This window comes from Dermacentor albipictus, chromosome 10, assembly GCF_038994185.2.
Source record: "Dermacentor albipictus isolate Rhodes 1998 colony chromosome 10, USDA_Dalb.pri_finalv2, whole genome shotgun sequence".
Lineage (NCBI taxonomy): Eukaryota > Metazoa > Arthropoda > Arachnida > Ixodida > Ixodidae > Dermacentor > Dermacentor albipictus.
In genome coordinates, this window is record NC_091830.1 from 72,910,633 (window position 1) to 72,924,533 (window position 13,901).

Below are 13,901 nucleotides of genomic sequence, written 5' to 3' on the forward strand. Positions count from 1 at the left end.
CGCGCAAAGGGAAACATGAGCAAGTCACACCCGATGAGCGCGTACACTCACTCCAAAAATGCTGGCGTGAGCAAATGAGGCAGCACCAGTGAGCAGAGTGACCGTAGTGCTGTCTGTCGCTTCAACGTAAACAGAGGCGAGAACACAGGAGGCACGAAGGTCTGAGCCGTCCTCCCATCGCCTTGACGACAAGGCGCACGCGACTGCGCGACACCTTGCAAAGTACGCAGTTCCTGGCGAAGTCGTCTCCTGGCCCTCACGTGCTGCCCCCCCCCCCCGGTTTCCTCCGTTTCGAGCGCAACATTAAGACTCGATCACCGGTTTCCTTGCGCCCAATCACAAAATGCGCAGGTGTTGCTGAAGCCTGACTGCCCCACCCCTCCTTCCTCCCACCCTCGGCCCCGTCGAGAGCGTATAAGGAAAAAATATTCTCTGGGCGACGGGGGTCATAGCTGCGCGCCTATTCGCTCTCGCCACAGTCCACTTCCGTAAGCATGGCGGTACCCAGGCCAGCGGCCTCCGACGTTACCTCCGAGAGTTAGGTTTGTTGACTCTGTGACGCTGAGATGCCGCTGCAATGAACGCGATGCGGTATTGGGCCATGACGCCCATTTGGTGTTTAGGAGCACGCATCACTTGCATTGTGGTGTATCCGAGGCACATAGGTAACTTAAAATGCTTCAAGAAACACCTGTGAAACATTGCGCAAGGGTTACGTGCAGGCCTTTCAGAAAGCTACGCCTCGCTGCCGAAAGCCGCTTCGCTTTCAACGGCGCTTAAAAAGCCTTCATGCGGAAAGTGGACACGCGGCACAGCGACAAGCAAGAAGACGGCGGCATGATAGAGTCATGTGTTGAGGCCACCACAATAACAACGACACGGTAAGATTTTGTCGCAGTTCAAAGTGCACATTTCCGGGAATGGTAGTACGATCAGGTAAGACTTACCTCGGCATACCTTACGCGGACTGAGCACTCGTCCAAAATAATTCGACGCCACACGGAGTGACTGAGTGCCTGTCACGGGGAATGGGAAGCGCACATATATTTGCAGATGTGTGTCCATAAGCCTTCAAAGCATGCTTCAAACCATAACCACTTTCCTGCTGTGGCGCATGCTACTTACCGATGACGCCCTATTTTTCGTGGGATATGATTTTATTACACCCGCTATGTGTGAAGGAAAAGCGCAGGGCCAACCCGTAATTGTCTCGTCTCTTATTGAAAGAAAGCGTGGACCAAGGGGGAAACTCAACTAAAACACCGAGCTTGCTGCCGTTCTGAAAAAAAACAGGAAAACGGTAATTGCTGATGGCTTCAACGCATCTGTGTAATGCGGCGAAGCATGCAGTGCATCGCAGTTAAGCGAGAGAGAAACTTCACGCGTATCGCGCTCTGAGCTGACGTCGGCAGTAGCCTAACCAGAAAGCTTTTCAAGATAAGGCTTTAGGGGAAAATAGTCAATTCTGTGAAGAGAGAATGAAGGTGTGTTGCTCTAGAACATTCGACGGTTTAATTCTTGAATGAAGTGGCTCTACTACAAGAGATATTATGAGAGTTTCAGAGCTCTGTCATGGAAATAGGTGGTTGGTGTAGGAATATTATGTGCTCTCTTTACCACAATTTGAACAAATTTCTTTTCCCAAAAACAGCAACATTGGCAATATAGTGAAGCTCCTTTAGTGGCCCAACCACGCAACGTAGACAAATGCCGAAGAGGTGACGGCAGAACAAGCGTTTGCTTGGGACCAAACCTAATATAGACGAGAACTCTTTTTAACCATCACCCGAAATGAAAAAATTAAAAAGGAACAACATTTGTGTGCCTGACAACACGAAAACGTAAAAGCATTGCGACTCACACTGCTGTATGAACAAAGAACAAAAAACGAAACCAAAATGACAAGCCATCGTAACTTGTCGGACTGCAGGCGCCTTTACTAAGGTATCACGGTGATATAAGAAATAAGTTTTCTAGCAAAGTCACTCAGTTGCCTGTTTATTTGGGTTACACAAGGGTGATTACAAGCATGGCTTAACTTTTCATCTAGAAGATCTCCTCTACTTTATTTTGTCTAGCCTATGCTAAAATGTTGAATACTTTTGCTCGAATAGCGAGATGTGGCGATTAACAGCAGCATGCAATTAAATTTAAAAGAAGATGTCAAGAACTATTCTTCACTTTAGTGCACGGGGCCCTTGAGCCTAATGGTATGCCGCGACCTGTTTTTGCAATACAACTGTCTCAGAAAGCTGAGCTAGTTAATAAGGATTCATTATGCAACAATGAGGTGAAGCGTGCAGACAGGACACAAAAGTAGAGAAGTGGACAACACGCCGTGTTATCCACTTCTCCACTCTACTCTACACTTCTCTACTCTTCTCTACTCTCTACTCTACCCTTGTGTCCTGTCTGCACGCCTTACCTCTTCTTTTTTTGTTTAACAACTGTCTCATCTGTCAAATAAATGATATACTAGGACAAAACCTCACGGAATGTATATAAAAAAGCTATTATTCTGGAATACACAATTGCTTGACCTTATCGCTTTACGTGACATGTTTTCTATGCTGGCTTTTAGAGACTTACCGTTTTCACTACAATTTCATTGAAGACCGAGAAGGGAAGGATTGCATTGAAGAGAATGGCTGGTTATGCCAACGCAGCAGTGACTACGAACAGCTACTGAAACATCGCACTAGAGATAAAACCCAAGTATCATGAATGTGTAAGCATCAGACCATGGGACCGCGAACAGACTACGGTAGACATGGCTTGGTTCTTCACAGCTAACAACTGATCACGAATGACAAGTTGCATATTCAGAACGCTCCAATTTCTGCGGACATTAACTATGACTCTACAAGTCTTTAAAATTAAAATAATCCTTCACTAAACGGCAGAGGTAAGATCAGCGCAATCATTATTTTGTAATTTGAATGACGTTCCCGACAATCTACACATACTGGCATGTGGCGAACCCCAAGAACGTTTTAAAGGCCTTTCACACACAAGAGCCCCTGTCAGGTTTCCATCATGCGTTTTCTTGCATTTACATGTTTGATATAGCTGTGAATAATATGGAACTTCGAAATTCTTCATATTGCTCTTTACAACGAATAAGCCATGGTGTCCTATATATAGGATATGGCGCGAAATCTTATGCTGATAAGGTACTCCGAAAATAATAAATAGTTTGGTGTTCGTTAGGCGGTAGTGAATCCATGCAAAACGATAGAGAAAATCTCTGCACGTTATGAAATTCCAGGGCTGAAATTGATAACGCCTTTCTAGCCAACACTTTGGCGAGCTCTTCAATGAATACACTGTGAATGTTGAATGTGCGGCTCTTCAATGGACCTCTCGCCACCTTGGTTCATTAGGTATGCGCAGATCGGTGTGCAGTGAACAAGGAAGCAATTCGCAGCATTCGCAGGCACCGGCGCGCCACACTTCTTTTGTCGGACGCCCCGCGCGGACAGCTCGACAGCACCGCTACATGTCGCAGCCTGGCCATAAATAAGCGCCAGATAAGAACATCACTGCCGCATCACGCGTTTGCAAGCGTTCGCACGCACTCGTACGCCATGCATTTCGGGGTGCACGCCCAGACTTAGAGGTGTTGACGCTTGATGGCGCTACGTGGTTTCAGGCAAGCGAGATGAAAGTGCTATCTAGCACCGCGACTTCGAAGGCACATCTTTTTTCACGTGTGTATATGATTGATATTGCAATGAATGCTGGTACACGGTGAATGTATTCCTCGGCGATAAAACGACGTTAGAACACACAAGCTGCGGGGAAGTGGCAGAGCCCCGCGTGAAGCAAGTGCGCTGATTTGGAAACACTCGAAGACCTCCTACTTCACTGCCCTGCTTTCGGTGTGGAGCGCACGGACTTGTGTACATCCTATCGACGTCTGAAACTGCCTTTCGATACGACGACCGCGCTGCTTTTTCCTGCAGCCCACTTGTACATCGCAAAGCATGCTCTTTCGGCACTGCTTGACTTCTGCAATGCGACGCACTTGAGAGCGAGGCTATGGGCCCCACACTCGCTTCTTCTTTTTTTTCCCACCTTATGCTGTCTTTCTCTCCTTCATCTTTTCCTCCCCACACCCCTTTCCCCGTGCAGTGCTCTTGAGGTGTCCTCCTGAGAGAGACAATTACGGCGCTGCACTTATCTCTTCCATCTCCCTTCCAAATCACTTCACACTCGACAAAACGACGTCACTGACGGCGGCTACAATAAGCAGTCACCTAGCAACAGCACAACTTTTTAGAGGCATATCTATTCAGAGGTTATAGTTGACCGAATTCGTGCTAGGAAAATCGAAGCACTGAATTCAGCCTGATAATGTTTTTGTCTATGCCTAAGGATCTGAAGCACCAAGTCAGCTGCAGCCAAGGTAGTCAAAATATTGTCGCAAATGGCGGTACATGTCTTCGCAACACACCTTGTGAACAGCAAAGCCGCCGTGGTTCTGAGTTTGAGACATTTCGATACATTTATTGCGGCGTCATTTGTCATTTGATACGTGTGCAATGTCAAGGCTAATGTCGATATGAACACTTGCTGCGTTTTAGCTCAGTAGAGTTCATGTATTTGAATTCGGCATGTTCTTAGATGAACTACTACTTTTTCTCAAGTATGCGGAGCCATGTTCATTTATTGAATGATTTTTGCAGGCAGTTTGGATAACTGAGAGTGCACTCTAAAATCATCTAATGACAAGTGAAATAGAATATGCGAGATTATCAAATGTAACGCTTTCTGGTTTTTATTTTCTCTACAGTCTGCGCTCGACCAAACGAACAATATCTATTCTGCAAATATGTGAACCAGCGGTATGAGCGGCTGTGCCCACAGGTAAAGCCGATGCATTGTAAGCATGTTGGAGAGCGGATGTGTATCTGTAACAAAGGATCCTATCGGCCGAGGCTCTGGTACCCTTGCGTTGCTTTGAGAGACTGCGGTAAGCGCCTTTACATTTTCGATCGTTCCAGCGAATACCTCTATGATACATTAAAGTTTATTAGAAAGACTTCCGGTTTACTTGACAAATCACAGCTTTTAGCAGCCAATACTCTCTACATATTTTCTGAAATGACCAGTTGCACGTGCCGTATTAAAAAAAATCCAGACTGCATGCTAATAAAAAAGGGCGAAAATAAATTTCTTGATGGGAAATAAACGTGATGCCCCGTTAGCAGACAGATTAGGTGAAACTTAAGATAATTGAACAGATGAATACCCAAAGTTATTTGTTCACAGTGTATTATTTTACCAGCCAAAAAGCTTGCACACTTTCACGAGATGTAAATTTGTATAACGTATATGGCACTTGTGTTCTCTTGCCTCCTAATTGGGCAGGGCCAAACAGAAACACGACTTGAACAGACTGCAAAACATCCTTATAGATTACAATGAGTTTTCTTGTAGAGGACGCCGTACCCAACTTAAAGATGTATTAACGTATGCGGTGTCATCCATTGCCGTGGCCGAATTGCAGTGGATGGCCGCAGAGGATGTGGTGGTGGGACAAGATTACGTTCCATTTCATGCAAACGACTGGCAGATGATTGAGGTGAACACAAATAGGAAGGGGATAACTTCACCGTTTAGTGGATATAATTAGGTTTCTTTTTCTTCAGCTAAACACACCATCTATATATAGGGCGTCAATAAATATATTCATGAGGTGCGCAAAGCGTTCTGGCGATGACATGATAACGTATAAAAGATGCATTCTAAAAGTTTCCACTAGATTTTAAAAACGTCTTGTGCGCGTCTGATCAATGCATTATCAGATGTCTATAGACACCTCGTAGCGGGTGTGAAGGAAGATGAATTCAGTGCCATACATGGGATACCAGAGGTTTTGCAAAACGGCTTGTTGCCACTGCGGTGAGTTGCGCCCTTAAATAGCACCTGCTGTTGAGTGCAAGAGATCGTCCCAAATACAGCTCGTGTATGCCCAATACATTCGAAATGGCAGTCACTTGAAGCCTCAGCAATATAAGAACATTCAAATTTTAGCCTTCTTTGTTGCTTGCATTTGTTATACTGAGCGGCACTTTGACAAGTGTTCACGAGAAGTGCTGAGTTCGGAGGATTCAATGTCCCAAGCAATGATCATTCCGTCTGCACATGAAGCAAATACTTCAAATCCCTTGTGCAGAGGTATACCGGCAAAAATTGGAGCCGTTTGTACTGAAAATTGCCAAATAACCTTCGCCCTACTTGGCTGCAGTGAAGGTCCTGTCGGGGCGTCTTCAGCTTTCTGAGACGGCAAAACAAGTCAGCATATATGACATAAATGGATCCTCCCGTGCCAACTGATGCTTCAATTCCGACACTTTCGACACGCATTCATAACGCTGTGGAAACACGCTGCGGAGGTATTCCATTTGATGCAGTTACTGCAGCTTGCTCCTCTAACTTAGTTGTACGAGTGGGCAGAAGGGTCTTCGAAAAGAAGCCGAAGCAGTGATATGGGACGTCAATATTTGGAAAAGGAGCTCTGTCTTGCTGCGCCGGTTATAAGAGCTATGTCGAAAAAGTAAGCCGTGCAGGAAGCAGAATTGCCGAGTTTAAAAGAAGAATTCAACCTACTTTCGCATGCGGGGAACGCGTGTAGTGTGTTCGCAGGTTACAAAGTGATGGCAAGACGGTCGATCAAGACGCTAGGACCAATATTAGGGTGGGCTGGGAGCGTTTGGTCCAAATGGACCAATAAAGTTCAGCAGGCGCACGCGGCGTAGAAAGTACAATGGCGGGATCGTTCGCAAAAGCCTGTTCGTGTTCACAACACTGGACAGGTCCCTTGTGGGCCATGCTGCAAATGAATTGCTTCAAGTCGTCCAGTGTAATGTCACGGCAGCCAGCATTCAAAGAAGTAACGCGAGGAACAGCCTGGCGGGGGCCAGTCGTGTCCGGACAGTTCTTTACGATTAATTCTCCTGATGAGATGGTGTAGCTGTTTTTTTGGCACTGACACAAAATCAGTAGACGCTTACAGTAAGCGAGTGGACTTTAGCTCGTCCACGTGCTAACATGTACTAATATAGTTGACGACAGTGAATTTATTTTTTACAGCTAGTGCGCGAAATGCAACCGATTTAGTCCACTTTGGAGCATGGCGCAATACATTCCGCCTCAGATATGGTGGTGTTGACGCAGCGACATAGACAAGAATGTCATAAATATATAAAATGCATGATATAGAATATGCAAGATTGACCGCTGGTCTATACACGCTCAGCAACATTCACTTTTTCAATCTCGCATGGTACAGTGAAGGCCTCGAGAACCCAGCAATAAAATAATAATAATAAATAAAGAGCATCAACACCACCACCACTACTACTATCACTACTTCTACTAATAATAATAATAATACTAATAATAATAATAACGAAATAATACTTTCAATGCAGAAAATTTGTATTTATTTATTTATTTATATTAAATGTATTCATTCAGTCATTCATTCAGTCATTTATTTATTTTTGTGGTAGTGCCGACAGAAATGGGGGCCCAAGTAGGAGAGGCACAACAAATGAATTCTTATAAGTATATACATACAATGGAAAAAGAATACAAATGCATTGCAGCTGATGCACTTATGAGAAAAAACGAAGCCAACGAATAAATAAGAGTAAATAAAAATACACTGAAAGAATAAAACTTGACGTATATCATAACAGCATCAGATGGCGTTGAAGGCGTCAAAATAGAGGCGACCCGTACATTTACATATTTATTTATTTATTTATTTATATATTTATTTATTTATTTATTTATTTATTTATTATTACTGTAAGCCTGGACAGGCTCTTACAGGAATGGGAACAAAAAGAAACCGAAAAGTACAGAGTGCTAACAATAAAAAAAATAGATCCAAAAATAAGAAATGAAAGAAAAGAAAATCCTAAAACAGTATAGACTAACAGAAAAGGGTACACGTTATACACTGATTTCGGGATAAGAACTGCAAGCGGCATACACAGTAAAAGCATAAATTAAAAGAACTGCGATGAGCATACACATGAAACATACTCCGTGCGCAGCGCTTTTTTTTCTACAACGGCACAACCTGCTGATGAAAAAAAAAATTCGATCTTGACAGAAAATGTGATGAGTTTCTGAGGACACAATATCGTGCGGCAGTTTATTCCGTAATTCTATGACTGACGGAAAGAAGAAATACTTGAACGTATTACAGCCGGAGATATACTCTTGTCGTGGTTTGTTCTGGCTGAGCGCTGGTATGGTGGTTTTAGGTACTCATGAATGCTTATATTAATGCTGTCATGATAACGAAGGCAGAGAAACTTTAAGGCAGCAACGCGTCGGCGAGTTGCCAATGTTTGAATGTTTCCCTGTTGCGTAGTGCGGTTATGCTGACGTCACGTGAATACTGCGAATACACAAACCGGAAAGCTTTATTTTGAATTCCCTCCAGTTGATTAAGAAGGTAGGTTTGGTGCAGATTCCAGATAATACTGTCGTATTCAAGGATTGACCTTACAAGGGCCTTATAACTTCCCTTACGAAAATGGGTGTTGAATTTCCATTGCCGATTTGTTGTACTATAATTGAGTCAAGTCAAAGTACATGGAATTTCAACACCAGTTGACTCACCACAACGAGAGTTCAACGGAATTTCCGTTGTGCACTGCCAATGATTTTTCCGTTGAATGCTTTGCAATTGATTTCTCGTTGTATTTTCACGTTGCGATTACACCGGTACCACATGGTCACTTTCGATCGTGATCTTGCTCCATTAGGATCAGTAATGCGCGCATCGCGTTCGAGCCTCTTTATCGCGATCATAGGCTGACTACCATTTGTTTGATACAGTGTCTCGATGCTTAGCCAAAGGTTAGTGTGGATCCAAGCACTATAAGTAGCATTGAATTTTTTTAGGACAATTGTTTACATACTGAAGACTACTGAAATCATAAATATAGAAATGAAACAGAAAACTGAGAGAATAAAGGAATAGCATAATAGAGCGAATAATAATGAGGAGCAAGAATATGTCGAGAACAGTGTCATACAATCAGCTGATGATAACGGCCCTATTCACAATGACAAACGAAATATTTTCCTTTAAAAAATGTTTTATGTTGAAATTTTTACAGCACATTAGACAAATTTGACAAGTCCCTTGGACCTGCAACACCTGAAACTCCATGAGGATCACTTAATTGGACAGTGTTATCGGCTGTCACTGTCAATTGCAATCAAATTTGTTCCATATCAGGCTTGATTGCAATCGAAAGTGGCTCTGTGACACCAGGTATTAGATGGAATGACGAAAGCCAGGCGTTCTTCAGCTTGTGGCTGTTTGGGCTTGTTGTTCCACATGTTGACAAACTGAGCAGAGAAAACACAGACAGAAAGAATGATACGAATGCTTGTTTGTCATCTAGTTTCTCAACAGGCATCCATGTTTTCTTAATATTCCAGAGGTGTAAATTAGGATAGAGTACAGGCACACTGCAACAGCAACTATCTGCAAATTACTGACAACCATCGTGATTGTTGCCCGAGGATCAGCTAGGTCACACTCGTTACAGTATGAGTATGCATCCTATCCTAAAGGAGTCAGGATAGCCGTCTGCTACAATATGAAAGAAAATACACCTCTCACTCTATTGCACTGCTTGTTTCTTATTAAATGTAAGTGTCTATATGCAGATTTACAAGCCCCCTGCTTGTATTGATACAAGTGCAATGCTGTTTAATGATGTTTGTTAGCATGCTGCAAGTGTACATTTCAATTACCCAAGCTATTTCACTAAGTGATTGTTGAATAAGAAACGTGTTTTTGTCCTCATAGGAAAAAGCTAATTTGAAATATGTCACACTGTTTGGACTTATAATATATTACCCAATAGACCTATATTTTGCAAGTTAGATCTAGCATGCAAATGATGACTGCTGTTGGCCACACAGTGTTGTTGCACCAATTTTCAGATTTGCAGACGTGGATAAGCAAATGAAGAGAAAATGAAACGCATGTTCTGTGCCACCCCATGATTCCAATGTATTGCTTGTGATAATATGAGGGGCCACTCGTGAACCTGTGTGCTACCCCCCCAAGCAGCGATTACTCAAGGAACCAGACATATAATGCTCTTTATTATTTACAGGCATCGCAAAAGTGTACAAAAGCATACTATACATGAAAAAAATCTGTATATATCACTTTTGCTCACAGCACACATCATAACAAAGCATAAAAATGTGGCACAACATCACGTAATAACTTAACAAAAGCAAGCGTGGTTAAATAGGATGTGCTTAATTCAAGAGAGTCCATAGAGCTTTCCAACAAAACTGAGCTCTGTTGCAAGGTAATGTAACATTTTCTATGGTGTTGGAAAATCAAAATGCAGCTGCAGTATTCATTTTGTAACAAGCGATGAAAGTGACTGTAAGGTCTTGTGAGCAACTTCCAGACAGCGAATAGCTAAAGCAAGTCTAAAGCCCTTTGATGGCATCTCATATTACTCATCTTTTATTATGTAGTTTAAGGAAAATGTTACTTCGCCATGCCATTTGGACAACTATCACTCACTTATCTCAAACAAAATATTACGCAAACATCTAATTTTGCCAGCTACAGTTGGCAATCTGAAATTGTGGATATCTGATGCCATTGACTTAGCGTCTAAGTGTACCATTCATAAATTCAAATCGAAAAAGAGGGTGACTCCACAAAGGACCCCAGTTTACGGCACTGTCGACAACATGCAAAAGAGGAGAGCATTATATGTCACGTACTTGATACCGTACAATTCCTGGTACTTAAGAAGAAACTTCTTCATCTTTCTCCTAACTGTAGCAAGCTCCTGAATGCAGATGCAAGGGTCAAGAAGGTAATGCATGATCACAAAAAATTTCAACTAATGGTTGTACTGTCTTTCTAGAATGCGTCCTATTAATGTGACTGGGGAACAAAACAGCAGCCGATTCCTCCAACCGGCAGCTTTCCACTCCTTTATGTCCTTTAAAGACCTTGGCAGCCTCGTGAGCTCCCATATGGGGGCGAGGCTCAGAAGACATTTGTCTGCATCAGGAAGATGTCGGCATAGATAAAATCGGTGGCACTGTCTGGACTTCAGCCACATAAACATTGTTGCCCGAACAAAACCAGAACAAACGGCATGCACGTAGTGTACTACAAAGGCCTCACTAAATGAAAAAAAAATGAAAGAAGTGTCAGCACACTTGCTACTTTGATGCCACAACTAGGGGCCTGCACGACCTTTTGTGCATGGCACAAAAATGGCTCATGTTCTGAGCTTGTTTGCAGAACCACTTGGCAGACACACACGACAAAACCCATTTCACACGACAAAACCCATTTCCTTTTGAAACAACCTGCCCAGAGTCCTCACACGATGCACAACCATAAGCACTGTTGAATTGTGTCATACTAGTTAGTTCACATTTGGAAACGCTGTCTACTGTACGGGGACCAGGAAATGTCTTTGACGTGTGCGATACACCCCTGCTGTCCCTCCAAACAACTCCAGTGGATGATATTTCATTCATTCTTTTCACAAACTGTATCAAAAAAGAGTTCATTGATGGCCTCTCTGTGCCAAACCACAGCCCAGACAACAAAAGAGTCTGTGCACATTCTTTGCATGGCAGTTCACTAATCATCAAAAGAAGAGACCACATGCTCGCATCAGAACTTTCGAATAGGGGCACACCGTCAGTATTCAATGTCGATGTAATGTCATTCGAAGTCACAGGCAACTTGTACTGATAGCTTTTTGTGATGTCACACACACACAAAGGAAGTGCCTGTTCTACTGCATTGCAGCTTTCCCGATTCTAACACATCTGGAATTTGGCCCTTCAGCTCCATTACAAGAAAAAATGATGAGCTTTTCAGTAAGCTGCCACTCGCATAGTTCACATTGCACTGACTGCCAACCACATCATTTCCTGGTAATTCTGGTAGTTCACCAATATACCCAGAGCACACACTACAGTATAAGTGCTTAGCATACTGCTTTTCGGATCCGGCAAAGTGTCAAAAAAGAAGTATACTTTGATGTTGGGTACGCGACACCTTCTGGCAAGTGAGCTCTGAGAAGCTGCACTAAGCTATCGGTGGCTTCTTTTGAGCAGCCATGGCGCAAGCTGTGGGCCATGACCATTAAGAGGCTTTCGGCTTTCGTAAGCTTGGCTCCAAGAAACAGGTCTTCATCCTAAGCAGAGAGGAATGGTAGCAAACAATGGTGGTGTTAGAAAAAGTACAACATTACAATCATACACTTGTAGATGCCTGTTTTGTTACCTGCACAGTAAATTGGACAGAAAGTCCTGCCATGACAAGGGCTTCATGAGTTATCTTGTGGCACTGAGTTTATACTGGCTAACATGTTACTTAACCTGGCAACTAACTTTAATGCACCATTTTAAGCTACCCCTTTTACTTTGTGAACCTGCCTCGAAATAATGCAGATGCCAACTGTGCATGGTGAACACCAGATGGCCACCAAAGAAACCTCTTTAAAGCAGCCATGGTACATGCAGCACAGTGAGACTAAGCACTGTCTTGCCATGAAATGTGTGCTTCGGGACAGCAGATATTTTTAACATGTACTTTTGGAGTACTATTAAATAACGACAGATGTTCAAGGAAGATTTGAGGGCTTCATTTACAAACAACCCCCAAAAAAGCAGGCTTTGGCCACAACACGACAAAATTACGCGCGCACACGCGCGCGCACACAAACACACACACACACACACACGAACGCACGCACGCGCGCATTATGTATATATGCTAGAACAGGCGCCAAGATAACGCCTGAACGTTAAAGGAAAACCCTAGGAAATTCCATCAGCACATTACGTATTCTAAGGCTCTGCGGTGCTCTGTTCCTGCCTCAGCTCCACTTTACCAGCACCGGTTTACTAATGCTTTACCATCAGTAAACACAGTTTACTGATGTAAACTGTGTTCACATCAGTAATATGAATTTAACAGCGCGGTTTTCTCCTTAATTGGGAGAAATAACTGCTGCGAGCAATGATCGCAGCGGTTTTCTCCTTAATTGGGAGAAATAACTGCTGCGAGCAATGATCGCATCGGTACGCTCCCTACTTCATTCCATCACGTCAATATTTTCACTATATGACTCGGTCACTACGCTGCATAAGCTTCAGGAGATAACCTGCGGCAGGCGTTACAGCGGGGCAAAATAAGACGTCACAGCAACAAAATAATATCTGGAAATTACGCCTGACACCACAACGCTTACCAAGTCATCCTTCCAGCCTCTCGGAAAATGCTGCTCGCCGGGGTCAGGATACACGTCAGCGCAATCAGCGTCACATTCCGATTCGCTGCTCTCAGACTACGAGGTAGACAAGGTTTCATGCGTGCTTTCCAATGGATGACAGTCTTCAGTTGCAGCGTCAATTGAAGGGAATGGTGCGATGTGGCCTGCGTCAGCGTCTGCTTCGTTTTCGCAGAAATTCTGTTCACTTGCATCAGTAGAACCCAGTTCACTGTCCAACGCGGCAGACGAAGCACCGACTGATGAACGTTTTTGAACCTATATTGAGCGTATGGGCACGTCGATGGACGGGTCCCATAAGTAATTTCCGAATTGTCTTCTCGGCGACATTATTCGTGAACGGCGCTGGGCCTTGCACGATTACTTTACGATAAAATCTAGAGCGCAACACCCAAGTAAAACATAGCGAACAGCGAATGCGGAGTACAGCGGAGTAGTCATACAATCACGTAGTAGTGCACCCGCTGGCTAGAAAACCTAAAGCGTTGCCAGACGGTCAACTGCCTCGACGCTCAATGAATCAACAGTGAAACGTTAGATCAGCGTATCCAAGAGGTAGGTCTG

At 43.6% G+C, this 13,901-nt stretch overlaps 1 long non-coding RNA gene across 1 annotated transcript; it reads right to left on the reverse strand.

Annotated features, from left to right (window-relative positions):
* Positions 1–10,131: 10,131 nt before the first annotated feature.
* On the reverse strand, positions 10,132–13,781 carry LOC139050445 (uncharacterized). Its single transcript, XR_011508880.1, has 2 exons — positions 13,299–13,781; positions 10,132–12,239 (listed from the first exon to the last, which is right to left on the reverse strand). It is a non-coding gene; the product is annotated as an uncharacterized lncRNA (long non-coding RNA).
* Between the last annotated feature and the right edge of the window lie 120 nt (positions 13,782–13,901).